We start from the raw sequence: 17,284 nt of genomic DNA, 5'->3' as shown, positions 1-17,284 counted from the left end.
ACCCCTCCCGTATATGTTTATCCATCAAAAAAGTCCTTTGTAGTTGTATGTGCTTTAAAGCATCCTCAATGCTTCAGTAATGCATTTCAAGTACTGGAAGAGGGTAAAGCACAGTTGTCTTAGAGTCCCTGCCAAATCTGAATCTGCTTTGTGATTTGACCAGTCAGCTTTTTTTTTTCCCCCGTGTAAATTGTCATCTTTCATCACTCTATAACTACTGCTTAAAGCTGCATTACTCTTCTACCAACATTCATTAGAAGCAGTGCAGATTATTTTTTGTTTACCTCACAGAAGAGTTTTGAGGTACTTTCCCTAAATACTAGCCATGGACCAGAAGGAAGCAATGTGCTGAATCCCAGTATGCACAGTTTGCTTTACTTTCATATCCTACCTTTTGTTGCTTTCTCAGGTATGGATCCACTTAATTGGGTCATTAATCAATACTCAAATGTGTACTCCTCATAAGCATCAGCACATTGACTTATATGAGGAATGAAAAAAATTGAAATTAAGGTGTCTAATTCAAGGTGGGGTTTTTATTCATACTTGTGTTCAAATATTTTGACAGAGTAGACTAGCCTCTGGTCAGTTATACTACGTGGTTACAATTACACTGCTTACCTGCTTAGTAGCACAGACTTCTGATCCCTATTTGAAACCACCTTCCACATCCCTCAGTTCTTTGGAGTCAAGTTCTTCAGTTTTTCCTCACCAGGCAATGGCCATAATGTGGGATTGCCTGTCTCCTAGAAGTCCAGTTCCCACTACTGCAGTGCTGTGTGCTGTGCCTCTCTCCAACCCTAGTAGAAATTTCGGTCTCAAAGGAGTAAAGCTACTGCTGTGTTCCTCGTAGAGAGATGAGTTGTATCAAACAAATTAACAGTTAACATCGACCCTATATTCTAGTATTTGGATTTAATTGCAGACCACACAAAATCTTAGACATGTGTGTATATGATGAGTTATCAAACTTGTAAAAGTAAAGAATTTCTGATCCTTGCAGAAAGGCTTCCTTTCTAAAAGAAAAACCTAGGTATTTTACCAATCCCTGTTTTTGTGTGTATGGGTTTGAGTTTTATTTGACAATGTTCAGCAAAGCATTTTTCTACAGTACTAGAAGAAGAATTTTGGTGTGGTAGCTGGAGGTATTTATTTACCCCTTGGTAAAAAATGAAGAAAAGATTATGATGAAGTTGACAAAGTTGAAGGCATGAGTTCTGGTAACCCTGTGAGCTGATGAAACTGGGAACTTTCTTATTTGGTTAGCTTTTTGTTTCTTCTTGTAACTTAGTTTGCCATGTTATTATCTAAATTGCCACTACTTTACTTCATAATATTTTATGAGGTGGTTGGTTGCGGCACGTGGTGTTCCACTGGAAACCAGTACAGATAAATATTACAGGAAAGAGAATATTTTATGAAGCCTCTATTATTCCTTGTGAGTAGAGATGAACTCATACAGAAAGCACAGTTTGAATTGCTCAAATGCTGCTGGTTAATTCTTTGTTTTGATTATAAGTATCCACTAAATCATGTTACTGGATGATTAGCTTTTCATTTCCGACAGAAAGTCCTACTTGATACTTATGTATAATTTAACACCACGTAGTGTCCCTCGTGATGGAAAAATAGGCAGGACTGTGCTATAGAGGAGACAAAGGAGGTTTTCTTTCAGCCTGCTGCACACAGACAGGACAGTTTTCTCCCACGCTAGAAAGCTTGTCGACAGGAGGGAAGAGCAGTGCCACATGGCACTACCACCCTGTCTGCCTGTCTCTCTTCTGCCTGACCCTCTTCTGCCTGCCCGTCTTGTGTTCTTTGACACCTGCCTGCCCACTGATTTAAATACCATGATCTTTCTTCAGTGGAATCTCCTGCAGTAGGTTGGCCTGCCTGAGATGTTACTCCTTTATTTCCTGTTATATATCTATTTCAGCCAAATTTTCCTGATGTGTGTGCATGTGTGCTTTCTGTATCCATTTATTTGGTGGATTAAAAAAAATCCTACTAGAGTAAAAGATTGTATCTCCAGTTCCTTCTGTAGCTTGTTTAACTACAATCAGATAAACCTCTGACCCTAGCAGATAGCAATTATATATCTATATCTATATCTATATCTATATCTATATCTATATCTATATCTATCTCACCTGGAAAGTATTTGCATACATTGTTTTCCATTCCCCAACCTTGTTTATCTTCTTACTTTTGTCATCTCCTTAAAAGTAAATAACAACTAAAATTACATTCCATGAGAAAAAACAGTCACATGGGCAGTGTGAGATTGAACTCATATTGGCCTAACATTTGATGCCCTGATGGCAGTCTGGGCTCCATTTAGTCAACTGTAGCTTTCAAAGTACAGCACTCACTCATCCCTACTTGAAAGAAGTCTTGTATTTCATTGCTGCCTCAGGATAAGGGTAGATGGATAGCGATTACAGAATCAAAACATAAATGGGATAAGAGTTAGTCTGGGGATTTATAACATTTGCAATATTAGTTTGTTTTTCCTGTAGTCCCCAAAGGCTGTCTTGATGGTTCAGGAAAAAAACTTTGAAAAATGTGTTGTTTAGTCAATTCTTATATAGATAACTTTCATATTTCTTAACAATGACATTTGTGTGAAACTTTGAATTTAATCTTTTTTACAAATAATACAAGCACTCCTCCTCTTTAAAGGCAATTTTTCTGTTTTTGTGAACCAACAGAAATACTCTAATAGTCTACGTGCACTTTGGTTTTACGCTTACATTCTTTTACTTGCAAGTAGAACTGAGTGGCTATAAGTACTGTGAGTGCCTAGATAGATACTATTTGCAGTCTGGAATACTTTCTGCATAATAGCTGCACAGAGAACATGCCAGTGGCAGCATGAAGGGTGCAAGCTGAGTAGCATATGAAAAAACCTGCTATTGATCATGATAAACTGCATTTGGGAGAACTCTGGACATTTCCCAAGCCCTTAGGGCCCTTTTAGAAAGGTCAATGTCTTAACAAATGCCCTTATAATTTTTTTCTGTCTTCCTTCCTCTGGCCTATGGCTTAATGTAATCTGTCAGTCTTTAAATGCAACAACAAAAATGTTTCTTATTTCATAAATAGTGTAAAACCCCTGCTTTGGTGAGAAGCGAGGCTGAGTAAGGACTCCAGATTCTTGCCTTTGATTGTTGTGCATGAATGTAGCATAAAAAAGTACAAACTGTCCAACTGAAATATATCAGTTTTCATTTTCTCACTAGCGACTCTGTTGTTTTGGATAATATCCAAAATACCACAGCAGTTTCAGTGTTTTCATTCCTACGCTCTTGAACAAAGAAGTTCCTTGTGCTGTGTTCAGTGTCCCTCTCGCCGGTCGCCTTTCTCTAGTTCCTGGTTGTTGCTCTACCTTTTGAGCAAATAGACCTGGGAGTTCATCTTGCCTTTGCCTACGTGAGTCTAAGGGAACAAAATATGTCCTCTGCAGACAGCTGAGTCCCGCCTCCAAGATGAAATGTGAAACTAGCTCGTATGTAAAGTAAACAGGAAATAATCCTTAGAAATTGGAATCTCCAGCTAGTCCTTTAACTTTTAGCTGTGTATTTTTAAGAGATCCTTTGAACATGAACTTACTTGAACTTTCAAGGCTAAAGAGTTTAGAGGTTGAAATAACTAACCAAATACTCATGCCAAAGTTCTGCTGAACAATTTTAATTCCAGTGTTTCCCAAGGTAGAAAATCAAGGACTGCCAATTCTATAACTCTGATAATCAAGACACTAATTGGCAATAGTCCTTTGGGACAGGCAGGCTTGCATGAGGTCATTTCTGCCTGCTTCTCACCCACCACTGCCTGTATATAGGTGTTATCTCAGTGCTACTAAATGGGTAATTTCAGACTCAGCTGAGCACGTGCTTCCTGATCCTCTTTAATGCCAAGTTCTGTTGTGTTGAGGAGAATACCCAGGACAGAAAAGCAGTGCCCAGTCTTGACCAACTCACACATCTAAAAGGAAATAGGTGTAAACATCTCACTCAACTTACATCTCGTACTCAAGTGTAGGGGTAGATAATACAGCTCTTCTGGAATCTTAGCAAAGTAGTGCTGCACTACTTTGTTCTGCTGTTGTAGAAATGAATATGAATTATTATGAATGGTAGAAAAAGATATATCCGAGTTAGATTTCCAACTCCCTTTGACACACTGCTAGAGCCCCCTAGTGAAACTGAAGGGGTTTTTTGTGGTTGCAGCAAGACACACCACATATGGATTCACTTAGAATACATGGACAGGAGAACCACAAGTGTTTCCAGCAGGCAAGCCCTTCTTGCATTTGAGGAACTTGTGCTTTGCTAGTTTATCCTAAAAAGACTTAAAAGTTCTAGTAAAATTTTCTCTTCTTTCAGGTATGCTAGATAGTGTGAATATTAAATAGCTAAACCATCAGTCTAAGACTTTTAAAAAGACATTTACATTAGTGGAAAAAAATACATCTATATTTCATACAAATCTATAAACATAAATGAAAAATATATTTGGAAAAAGAGAAGGCTGACACTAAATTTGAAAGGTACCCCAGAGATTTTGAAGCCAGAAAATTCTAGTTGAGGTTATGGAATATTGACTTCATTTTAACAGAAAAGGTGCAACCTTAACTATCAGCCTTCATTGTCAAGAAAAATCTTAATACAGCAGCTGTTTAAAAGCAATAAGTTTTATCAAAGATGGCTATTTTTAAAAAATGCAGTTATTAATCAATAGACATTAGAATACCTTCTATGGAAGAATGTAGTACATGTGAAAAAAAATATAAAATCAATCTCTAATTTTGTAAAAAGCCTGCAGTCTGTTTTAAATTTTCAACTTCTTGTACATCAACTAAGACTGAAAATCACTAATACTTTATTTATTTCATACAATATACATAACATCTCTGGTTGCATGTAGATTTGCATTCACATCTATTTTTAAATTTACACCAAGTCAAAAACCTGAACACAAGCTGTAGGGCTCATATATCACATTTGCCGTTTTGAGAAAAAATTCCTCATTTGTTTAGCACTTGTCAAGTTAGTTATTGTCCAGGTGGTAGATTAATAAGTAGGCAGAATGTGATAGGATTGGGAGAGAGCGATGGACTATATAAGCACATGGTATTAATTATAGGCCTTGCATTAGATTAATGAGTGTGTAGAAAGTAATGGGGTCAGCAGAGTGGTGAATTAGGTAAGCATGTGATATAAATTTGTCAGATGATTTCTCAGTTTAGCTCACCATCAAATATTTTGCCATATGCATTGCATTATTGTTACACATACATATGTGTGCTGTGAACTAGAGAGGCATGTGATACATGTATATTACAGTTCTCTTAGATTTATTCTCCATCATGGACCATCTCTTATTTTTTCCTGGTAATGTCCATTGTATTGCAATTGATGCTACCATTATCCAACCTCTGCAGTGAGAGCTCTGCTATGGTGGCTTAAGCAAATCCCACTATATGATTGTAGTAAGTGGGACACATGCCCACTTGGAACACAGATGGTTGTATAGTTTAGTTGCCAAACATGCAAGTTCTGTGAGACTGGAAAGGAAAAGCAGCCATTTTCATTTGCCACAGGCAGGAAAAATCTTTGAATAAGCCCTGTGCTGTGGGAGCTCAGAAGGTTCACACTAGTTGGTGACAAGGCTGGGAATGATCTACTGATGGGTGCCTGCTGCACACAGTGGTGGGTGCCTCTCATGTAATGGACATGTGGTTCTTGTTTCCATAGTTAAGGATAGAGGATGTTGCTGCAGCACAGTTCTATAGCAGAAGGGGACCTGGATCTTCTTTTGGCTTACAAACCACATCTCTGCACTACAGAAAATCAGCATTTCCATTACACATGAGACACTAGGCAGCTTTGGAGAAGGGAACAGCCCTGTGAACCCAGAAGAGCAGTATGAAGGAACAGCTGTGTTACACAGCTAGAGTAATACTGTGGCAGCACTGTAACTATGATGACTCCAAGATAAGAATAACAGAGTGGTACAAACTGTCAAAGTTGTAAATGTGAATTCCTGCTAGTGAAAGATTTAAGTCACGTTTTAGGCTTTTGACAAAATGTCCTATTATAGAAAACCGTGGAGAAGGGGGGATGTAAGAATTAAGGTGCAAACTGCAAAGTTAATGACTGTATTAGTATTTTTAAAAATATGGTATTCATATAGATTTTTGTCCCAGAGGATTCAATTGCTATTGGAAGAAAATTCCGAATGGAAATATTGCAACTTGTTCAGCTATAAAAGTAATATATAGCTATATTCTTCCTTTCTCAACCTCCTTTTTGACCTGAGCCTGCCTTTCCTCGCACGTGTTTCAGAGGGTGCACATAGGCTTAGAGCACTTAGTGGCAGATTTTTTGTCTGCCACTGATCTGTTCTGTGACCTTGGAGAAAAGATCTTTCTCCTCAGCCTCAGTTTCTTATTTGTCTTTTTTTTTTTTTTTTTTTTTTTTTTATTTTTTTTTTTTTTTTTTTTTTTTTTTTTTTTTTTAATCCTGTCTATTTAGATTATAGAACTGTCATACCACTAAATAGCTTTTACTAGCTGTTTGTGAGAAGTCTGTTGGAACAAGGGCTATGTTGACTGATGCCTCCAAACACAGTCTCACAATGATACTATTAAAGTTTAGGGTTTTCTTGTTCAATGTTAAAATAAGCCTGTCCTAGCTACAAAGGGAGATATTTGGTCTGATTTTTACCAGTATAAATCAAGAGTTAACTTTGTTTAAGAAAATTAAAGTGCATAGATGTGAAGCAGTGAGAATGAAAAGAGAATCACGCCTGCAGCAGTAAGTTGATGAAGGCAACTCTGGCACCTTCCTAATCCTTAGAACAAAAGCACTTCCATAAATTACCGTTATGTTACGCAAGTGTATTAAAGGACCAATTTACATAAGTACGGGGAACTAGCTGATCTATATATTACTTATGATTACTTCATGATTTATCTTGTGCAGGAGTTGTGTAAAAATTACAATAATGAACTCGAAGGACTTGGTGACCAGTTTATGTTCCTTCTGCGTCCAGGAACCATGCTATATAATCCTTTCCAAAACCTGATAAAATAGTTTGATTTTTTGCCTCTTTCTAATCCTGTTGGGAGACTTGTTTCAGAACACCTTTGCTCTCAGGCTTAGCACTGCATTTTTAATTTCCAAACTAAAGCTACTCCTATTCATTTTACTACTCTGTTCTTGGTCAGACATTCTCTCCTACCTTCAGTAACTTATCTCCCTTCTAGATGTTTACAACGTTAATTTATAGACAAAAATATTACCTGCATCTTCATTTTCTAGGCTAACTATGTCAACATCACTATGCATTTGCAGTAACAGAGATTTCATACCTCTGGCAGTGAGAATGACCTTTCTTTGGATCTGTGTCACTTTGAAATAGATTTTCTGGGACAGCTGATGCTCACAATATTCCAACAATAGCATTAATACTTCCTTCTCTTCAGTGGGAGTACATTGCTGCATTGTAAAATAACATATTTTTTCCCTTGTGCACATGACCTTGGTTATGCAGTCATCCTGTAATTCAGTGATAGACCTAGGTTTCCTTCTTCTCCTAGATTTCCAGCAAATGCTCCTGCATTATAAAGGAAACCTCATTTTAGCCTAATTGTCGTAATTAATTTGTGCCTTGCTTTGTTTAATCCAGTCTTTCCTGTATGGTACTTCAATCTGCCATGGACTGTGCCTCACAACAAACGTTGTAATTCAAAGGGCATTATTTAAAAGATTGGTTAAGAATAATCTTCATGGAGATTTTAGTGGCTCTGCCATTGGAGCAGTATAGTTTGTCTTTTTAGCACAACCTTTTGCCATTTCCTCTTTAGGTAATTATTTATCATCCCCAAAGTTTAACAATTTCTGGTGTAGCACTGCCTGAAACACTTTATTGACCTTTAGAGATCTTATATATACTGCATGTCCTTTGTCTAGAAAATATAAATTTTTTTTTTTTTTTTTAAATGAGTTTAGCTACCTCTGTCTTTGGTTTATCTATGGTCTGTTGTCACTAGTATTCTTTAGTCCTGGCAACTGGAACTGTGTTTACATGTGCCAGCAATTCCATTGGTCTGCAGATCCAGTCCTGGTTCCTCATTTCACTTGTTCCAGCACCTTGAGTGTATTGATTTCTCTGGGTTTTTAATCTCTTTGACTATATTCATTCCTCTGCCCAAATTCTCATTCTCGGAAGCTGCCTCTGCTGTTTGATGCCCCATGTGGGAAACTGAGGCAGAGTCCTTATCCTGCTGGGGCTACTTCTGAAGTACCTTTAAAATGTACCCCATTCTCACTCCATGGGGAGACCAGCTCTGATTTCTGTCCATGTTTTTCATTTATCAATGTGATAAACCTTTTGTTAGGTGTTTGAATATCATTTGCCAAGTCTCAGGTAGAATTTCAGCAAGTCTTACATCTGGCCTCTAGATGTAGCTTTTTTTATCTTTGTGTTTGGGTTTGGTTTTTTTCCCTTCTGTGTTCATTCCTGAGATACTTACTAAGGTGTCTGAGTAAGCTGCTGACTAATTAACGACTCCTCGACTGTAACTGGTGAAGCATCTTAATAGCATAATTATTTTTAAATTATTTTTTGCAGAGACAGTGCGAACATGTTTTTTTATATCAATGTATACATGTACACAGCGATTTGACATCCTGGAAGTTAGAAACATCCAAGATCGCATAAGTAATGACTTATTTTTAAATATAGTCAAGTCTAACAATATTTGTCATACATTTTTTACTCTACTAGATAAAATGCTTTGCTTTTAGTTCAATTGTCTCTATAAAGAATGTAATATTGACCTAAACTTTGCAGAACAGAGGCAAATCTAGATCAACTAATGTGTATCTTCCCTAAACTGATTTCAGTCTCACTAAAGTGGACTTATTGCTTAATTACAGTTTTCAGGTTGTAACCTCCTGGCCGTATTTTCCTCTCAAACTGGTGTAAATTAGAAATAAAGCCATTCTAAGTCTATGCACTCAACAGTGTGTGCCAAAACGCTTCTTGTTTTGAGTCAGTGGTTTCTGCAACATTCTTGAATGCACGGCTTCAACCTCTTTCTTACATGACTGCAAAACAAATAGTGAAATATAATAGTTTGAACATTCTTTGACTGTTTCATAGTGGATTGATGAGGAATGAGTTGCATAACGCAGTGACAGATCAACAGCGTCTAAAGAATTTTGAAGGAGTGCCGAGTTGTTACTTAGTGAAACCACTGAATGGTTATTTTTTTTGACTACCTACCAAAGAGAGATGCACTTCCAGCAGAATAGGCTTTCTTATCAAATGACCTATTGTTAAAAGGAAAGTGTAAATTAGGGCTAGAAATGTCGCTTCTAACCATGTTTTGAATGCAATTTGTTATTCATTATTACTTGATGACAGCCTTGAGTGTACCTAGTTAAAGGCTTCCCACTGAACAGCCTTCCCATTCCCTGCCTGTTTGAATAAGTTACCTGAGAGATTTTGTAACATTGCTGCAGGCCCTGTTGCCCAGGAGGGCTCCTATCTCTAACAACTGTCCCAAATCCCAGGTGTAACCCTTCACCACTGTGCTTTTCAGAGCGAGCATTCAAGTGGAAGTTACCTTTTCTCTACATGCTGCGCACCACATACACATGCCAAAGCAGGAAGAAAATTGGGTTCCTCATTATCAGATGTCTACTTCTGCCTCCTGAAAAGCTGAATAACTCACAGACATGTGCAGAATCTTCCTGCAGGACTCAGTCCAGGATAACTTGGATTATTTCTTCAGCTCCAAGCTCAAGGTCACAGGGTTGACACCCTGTTACTGATCTCCGTGGTGGGACAAGAGGGTTGCATATGATTCACACAGCAAACAGTCTATTCTCAAACAGCCTTTGTACTTTTCCAGTACAGCAATCTGTAAATCATTATGCACCCCCTCTTTGCCCAATCCACACAGGATGTGAGTCTGTGTCAGCTCCCAGCTTGATAGCCTTCCTCTTTGGCGCGATCAATAAAAAACTCCTGCTTGCAGCTTTGGAAATTACTAGTCTGTCGCCTGCCTCTAGCCAAGAGGGTGGGCGCCACATTCGCAGATGTCCCACATCTGATGGGGATGAGCCTAGAGGCCTAATTTCCATTGGTAGGTAGGGGGTGAGATCTGCCATGGTAAAGCTGGTCCCTCCGTGCTGCCCACACCACTCCTGGCTAACCCAGGTTTCCAATGGGCCAGGAGCAGCGGCAGTGTTTTGGGAAAAGAGTGGTTGTACGCGCTCCATCACTGACATTTCTTCCTGCTGGCAGGCCATGTCATTTCTGTGGAAAGGAGAGGATTGCTCTAGGTGTACTTACTTTAACTGGGGATGAAACATTTGATGCAATGAATGTCTCCCAGTGCTTGTCACAGGTCTTACTTTGGGGAGAAGAGGTGGTGGACATTTGTCAAGAACAGTTTGAGTGTTTCTGTTAGACTGGCAGATGCAGCACTGCTTCTCCCTCATTCATGTCTGTGGAAGTAGCAAAGCCGCATTAGCTCCCCTGCTAACTCCCACTCCAAGTTCAGCAAGCAAAGTCACTCATCATAACAGCTAACACTGTGACAGGCCACATGTTCCCTCAGGAATGGCACAGGAAAAACAAGAATTTAAAGGAAAATACCTGTGCAATTCCCAGTTTCATGCTGCCTTCTACAGACTGTCACACCCAGTGCATATCTTCAATCTCCACTTGGTATCTGATTTTATAACATTTCAGCTTAAGACTTCACAGGTGTTTAACACTGGGCATGTGGATTTTAAAGTGAGGTGACTGTAGAGCCAATTTTAGGCAGTTGCTTAGGTTAGGGTGATGAGGGGAACTGGTTTTGGAAAGGTAGTCTTGGTACTATTGCTGCTGTCAAGAGGGAGTTTGGGCTCAGTGCTCAGATTTGGACTTGCGACAGAAAACCTACCTTCAGTCCATGCCGGTGTTCATGTTACAGGCAGCTGTGACTTTTCCTGGAGTATCTTCCAAACCCTCCATCCTAGTTTTGCCCTTTCCTTTGCTTTGCCTCTACTTTCCAAGGTAGTAAAACCAGACCATTTATCCTTGGGTGACGGAGTTCAGCTTTTGATATAACACTGAGAAACCTTTTGCTGGGATTACGTAGGCGATGTGCATGTATTTCAGATTCTGAGCTTTGTACTTCCATGGGTAGTAACCACAAATGTTTCCACAGGGATAATATAGATAAATCAATGTATGTAACTGCCATCCATTCAAAGGAAAAAAAAAAAAAAAAAAAGAGTTTGTTTGTTGTGGTTTTGTTGTTGTTGTAGTTTTGTTTTAAAGGAGGGGTTTTTTTGCTATAAGGGAGCTGAATTCATTGTAAAGATTTTGCAACAGAGTTTCATGTACTATAATCTAAGAGAACTTCCTCAAATGGGGGCTAGGTGTTCAGCTGTGTTAGTTTCTCATTCTTCCTGCCATTCAGATCTGTTTTCTGGTTAAAAATCAGTGATACAGCTCATGGCTTTGAGACTATGGGCTATAGTGATTAGCCATGATCTATTTGTGATGATATCTGCTTGTGTCTCAAATATGGAATGTATTTGAATCCTTTATTAGTCCTTTTTCATCATTTTGTTCAACAGAGGAGTACAGAAATAGGAGCATGCTGTGATTGCTGTTGTGTCAAGTGAAGTATGAGACTGTGCCGTGCTCTTTCCTTTTGTCTTCTTGACCAAGCTGGCACAATATATAACTGGGTGTTCTTCCATATTTATTATTCTTCTCACAAAAGAAAAGGCTATGTTAACTCTTTTGTGCAGGTCAAATTATTGTGGATAAATAGAAGTGATGGGACTCTTTGAAGTTAATTATCCCGATATCCAGTACAAGTCCTAGGCACATCACAGGCATTGATTGCTTTTGTATGTTATATGTTCTAAAGGACAATAGGTTTGCTCAAATGTGGTGGTTTCCCTCTGAGAAGTATTTTCTCTGTTCAAAGAATGCTGTCTATCATTATGACATGCTCCAAAGTGGGCACCCTAGCCAAGCAAACTCAGCAACAGCAAAGTCATCAGAAGGGTAGTGTGTGGCAGACAAAGACAAAGTCCCAGAAAGGCCATCTGACAGGCATGCCTTTTTACCCTAAATACCACTGATTGATCAGTTGCTGTGATGTCTGTGCACATTCATGTGAAATTGTCTAGCTTCACTGTGAGTAAATCCATTTAGCCAACCTCTGACTTAGGAACCACAGTAAATGTCATGATCTGCAGTGAGCTCTTCAGGCCTTCTGTGGGTATCTGCTTAAATGTTGAAGCAGTGGACATGTAGGTATACCTGAACAGCAGGTTTCTAGCAAATATGCCTGATCAGAAATGAAAAGATGAATCATCAGCTCTAAAATACTGGACAGTTGCCATCAAACTTTAACATTTTCTCTGCAAAGTTAAGGGACTTGGAATGCAGCTTCCTAAAACTGATTAATCAGTTCTGATGACTGGTATGTCTGTAATTTTCCTGAAGGTTTTCAAAGGCTTCTGAGATGTTTCTGATATATTCCAATAATTGGTGTTGTACAATATTAAAGATCCTGCCAAGCTGCCTAATTAAATACAGCCATAGTTGCTTCTCAAAACCAAAATTAACTGCTTGCTTTGACATATTATGAGCCCTCATACACAGGTGGATAATTCAAGCTCCACAAGGAGTTTTGGTCACCTAGTTTCTCAGTTCAGTGGATCTGCAATTGAATAATTTCCTCTTAATGGGTGACTTGCCTAAGTGGTTTGAAAGTAATTAGCAAACCCAGTGGAACTGATATTGAATTGTATGATCAGCATCTTATCAGGAACTACTTATTTCCTGTGGGAAACTGCAGTTAACTTTTCAACAAATTCAGAAGGCAACTTCTTGCTCCTTCTCAGGAAGCTAATCAAGGAATGGTTATATCATCCCTGGCATGTTTTGACCAGTGAGGTAGTGATCCCAGGTGATTTTAAAGACATTTTCAGAAAGTCTATTCTTTATTAGTATTGGGTGTTTTATTTGGTCACTTTCAAGCAAGCAGTAATTGACTTCTTACAGATGCAGACTATTTTTTATCCACTAATACATTTTAATCTTGGTGCATAGCTATTAATGGGTTATGCTTCCACTCCAGAGCAATTCAGATTGATTTTGTTTCTACTTCAGAAATATATTACAGTGGATCCACAGTATATAAAAGTGCTCAGTGTGTTGAGATGAACTAGCCTCACGGTATATGCAACTCCTAATGGAGGCTCAGTACATTTAGAGAAGAGGTGGTGATTGATTGCCTGGTGCTTGGGCTAATTGATATGGCGCTGAGTTAGTCAGATGCTCTCAGCTCCATCAAAATCATACATGACATTGACATCCAGTGCCCCTTAATATTGACTAGGTAGTTCATATGATAAAACCAGCATGTTTTGGAGGAAACTTCCAGAGCTGAGTGAATCTTCCTTCAGCATCAGTTACATTCTTTCCAGAAAGGCTTCCTGCCTGGAGTAGCAATACTCCTCCGCTGGAAATTTTTTAAAAGGATGTTCTCAGGTCTGTTTATTTTTTATGGGCTTGGATGCGGTCACTGAGATCCTGTGAGATCAGAAGAATGGAATGAAAGTGGCCACAGATGACACTTGAGCTATTTCCACAGCTGGATGCACACCAGCCAGAGTAGGCGGTCCTCTGCAGATGAATTAGTTCGTTGAAGTACATGATACAAAACATCTGTTACAATGAGAACAAACAAAAACAATGTGCCTTTGAACACTGTGATTTGTTGGGAGCTGCTTGCAAGGGTGCTGAATGAGGTGGTTGTCAGCAAGGAAACATTTTCAGGCTTGCCCTTGTGTGAACTAAAGCAAAACTGCACAGTAAAAATACCTAAATTCAATCAAGCCAAAGACCTGCGTTTCCTCAATTTTGTTGCTCTGATTATTGATACAGCAACGAGAAGGGAGAGAGCCCTTCTGTACCAAGTGTTTTTTATACCCTAAACCGCTTTCAATACAATGGTATAATTCCAGCTGAGTGGCTGTAAAATCTTCGAAGCTACACTGGTACAATAACTGTTATTTTGTCAGTTGTTCCCCACACTGCTTTATTACCAGCTGTCTTGAAGTGCAATAGATGTTTTTCATTGTCACTGCCACCTGATGACAAATAAAACCTTCAAAATGGTTTTGCTCTGAGGTGTAGCTCACAGCTCCTAGCCAGAAGTAGACCTTTCACGTCACCTTAATGAGCAGAAGTGATCCAAACGTTCCCACCCCATTTTACTCTTAGGAGGCAGTTACTTTTTGCTGCCTTTGATTTTTTTTTTTTTCTCATACTTGAGCTGATGAGGAAGTAGGAATACCAGGTATTTTTGGAATAAACAAGCATGCTGTCTATGTAAAGGTTGAAGACAAATCAGTCAAAGCCAGGTGATTATCAGTTATTACAGAGAAGTATTGTTCTTGTAGACATTTTGAAGAAAACACAGTGCTCCTAACACAGTATTTTAGCCATGGTAAGGATGATTTAGATGCAGGTATATACCAAAGCACCAGTTCCTCTCTTTTTTTCTTTTTTATTCTGAAGTGCTCATACTAGCTAGCACACAGATTTGAGAGATGAGAAGCATGTCCTATATGCATAATAGGAAAAGGCTTCACTGCTAAAGTATGCTCCCAAAGAGGGCTGGTGCCCAATCTGTGTGTACATAAGGAAGACAATATTAGTAAAAAGAAAGAAATAGGAGTTAATCCTTTAGATCAAGTAAGTAGTAGGGATATGTGATTTTGGATCTGGAAATCCTTTATTTCTTTCCCTGCTGAGGGCCTGCATTGTCTTCAGAAAGCAGCTACTGTTTTTTTAAGGCTCAGCAAGTGAAAAAGGAGTTCCTATAGGTCTAAAGGTGTCAGGTGGGCCATCAGGAGAGAGTATCTTTCCTGGCTTTGCATCTGTGATCCAATGGTGGGTGTGAGGGACATGAGAAGGTGCTGAGGAAGCAAAGTTAAACAAGAGTCTTGTTTAGTTCAATTGATTCTATTTTATGCTTTCCTGATGAGCAGGGTGTCTGATTGTATATGTAGTCATAGTTTATTATAGCTGTACAAGACAATTATGTTAATCTTACTTTTATTTCCTAATATTCTTTGATCTCATGCACATCAAAGATGTAAAATTTTAGTCTTGTTGGTAATTAGCAAGAAAGCAAATATGTTGTCTGTCAGTACAGAGGATACGAAGCACAAGAAATTGTCCTGGGGGAGTCTAGATTCTAGTCTAATTTTTTTTCTCCTCATCAGATTTTTATTTCCCTTTCATCAGTTGCTTCAACCATTAAATAAATGTACTGGAAGGAAATTTTTCCATTGTAAAATTCATTCAGCTCTTTAAACTGTCTAGTCACTCAGTATGGATCCTCAATTGAGGAAAAGCAGCTTGGTACATCAAACAAAAATGTACATCAATGTTTCCCAAACTTGCAACAACCCCTTGCAGTCCGTATTGACAAAGGCTTCATGCTTGCGTGCTGTTAGTTTTAAGCAGACCAGGGCTAATGCTGTGCACAGTCCTGATTTGATTCACCCATTATTGTCTGAAGTCTTTGATTCCTAACTTGTGATTAGTGCTCTGGTCAAAAACAACAAATGAGTATACGCTAAATTATTTGGCTGTGCAGTTGCTCTTCAAGGCTCTCTTTCTGGAGGGAGAAAGCACACAGGGCTTATTTTAAAATTTCTACAGCAAATCTGTCTGTAGTTTATGCTTAGAGCTGGTGAGTTTATACATTGTAAGTTATTCTGGGGATTGACCCCTCCCCCTACTTTTGTTCATGAATTGCAAAGAGATCATTATCTTAATAAATTTGTTTACTGTCCAAAACTTTCATATGAATAATTTATGGCAACATTTCAGCCTAAGGATTGTTCTCTGTGTGCATAACAAGTATTTATTAGATGATTTCATACTGGAAGTTGTTATTAGACTTGCTGCCTTCCTGTTCCCGGGTTGGTTGTCCTTATCTTTATTAGTTAGTTCAGCTTCTAGACAAGATTATTGTCTTGCCATAAAATAAGATTTTGTTTCTTGATTAAACAAGTCTGTGGGCAGCCATAGGCTGCTTGTATGGAAAGTATTGAGAAAAATAAAAATAACGCAACATTTAAAATGAGGTTGTTGAAAAATAAAATAAATCACTTAATTGCAGTGTCACCAAAAACAGGAGCAAAATCATCTCTGCTTGGGATGATTAGTTAATGACAGTCTGTGGCATAAAAAAAAATATGTTGGATACCTGAATAGTCATGTGCAGTGCACAGTAATTACAGTTTGGCTTCCATCTCTGAGTATTAAAACAAAGTGAAATTTTGGTGGCATTCAAGTTGGTGGCAAAACCCTAATTGATTTCAGTGGGCCAGGATTTCAGGCCAGATTTTCCAGATTCACTAAACTACGTTCTGTATGTTACTGTGATTGTTGTATTACGGAGATTTGAATAATTGAAATGTCAAATGGCTTCTGCTAAAAATTTGTCCTCATCTAGTTCCAATTTTATTCTTCAAGCTTGTGCATTTTTGCATTACTTCCCTGCATTTATAATCAATTGGAGTGACACAGGGCTGAAACACCACAGAACAGGGTCTTTCATGATACTGCAGTTCCTCGATAGTAGAAACAGTACCAGAAAATACCACAAGTAATACTACCAGAAAACCATTTCATGTACTTTTCACTCCCACAAATGGAATTTCTGTGTGCCTGGAAAAGCCACTGCAGAACAGAAATATGGCTGCCAAGAGGTTGGTCTGTACTGGAGTTTATCAGAACATCTGCTGTTAGTTATGTTGTGTCTTTTGATGTCAAAGACAAAACAAGAGTTTGTTTGGTTTTGGGAGGAAGGGGGTTCACATGGAATGAAGATTCACAAGCATGCAGTGCACAGAGCCCAGCCCTCAAGTCCCCGTCACTCTGGAATTAATTAGAATGCTCTTTTTTCTATCCACACAGCTCGTAAGAAAAGATGGGAGTATTACCCATTTGCCTATCATCTCGTTCCTATTTATCTTCCTTTGAATGTTTCTTGTTTCCTTTTTCTCTGAGGCTACCCTTTGCCTCTGGCTAGGACTGACAAAGCTATTACATATGTAGTACTCTGTGAATAATAAAATTTGGCTTTGTGGCCAGAATCAAACAATAACTCTAAAATTTAACTTGAAGTGAAAATGTGCAGAGGGAGAGGGTAGTGACATGGAAAAAGTTGTGA

The 17,284-nt window shown here is 38.6% G+C and overlaps 1 protein-coding gene across 2 annotated transcripts in view; it reads left to right on the top strand.

Annotated features, from left to right (window-relative positions):
* RBMS3 (RNA binding motif, single stranded interacting protein 3) overlaps positions 1 to 17,284 on the top strand; it is a 344,868-nt gene that overhangs the window by 286,911 nt on the left and 40,673 nt on the right. The gene's annotated exons all lie outside the window — the stretch shown is intronic.

This window comes from Chaetura pelagica, unplaced genomic scaffold (assembly GCF_000747805.2).
Source record: "Chaetura pelagica isolate M959 unplaced genomic scaffold, ChaPel_1.0 scaffold10, whole genome shotgun sequence".
Classification (NCBI taxonomy): domain Eukaryota; kingdom Metazoa; phylum Chordata; class Aves; order Apodiformes; family Apodidae; genus Chaetura; species Chaetura pelagica.
This window is presented reverse-complemented; position numbering and strand designations above follow the sequence as displayed.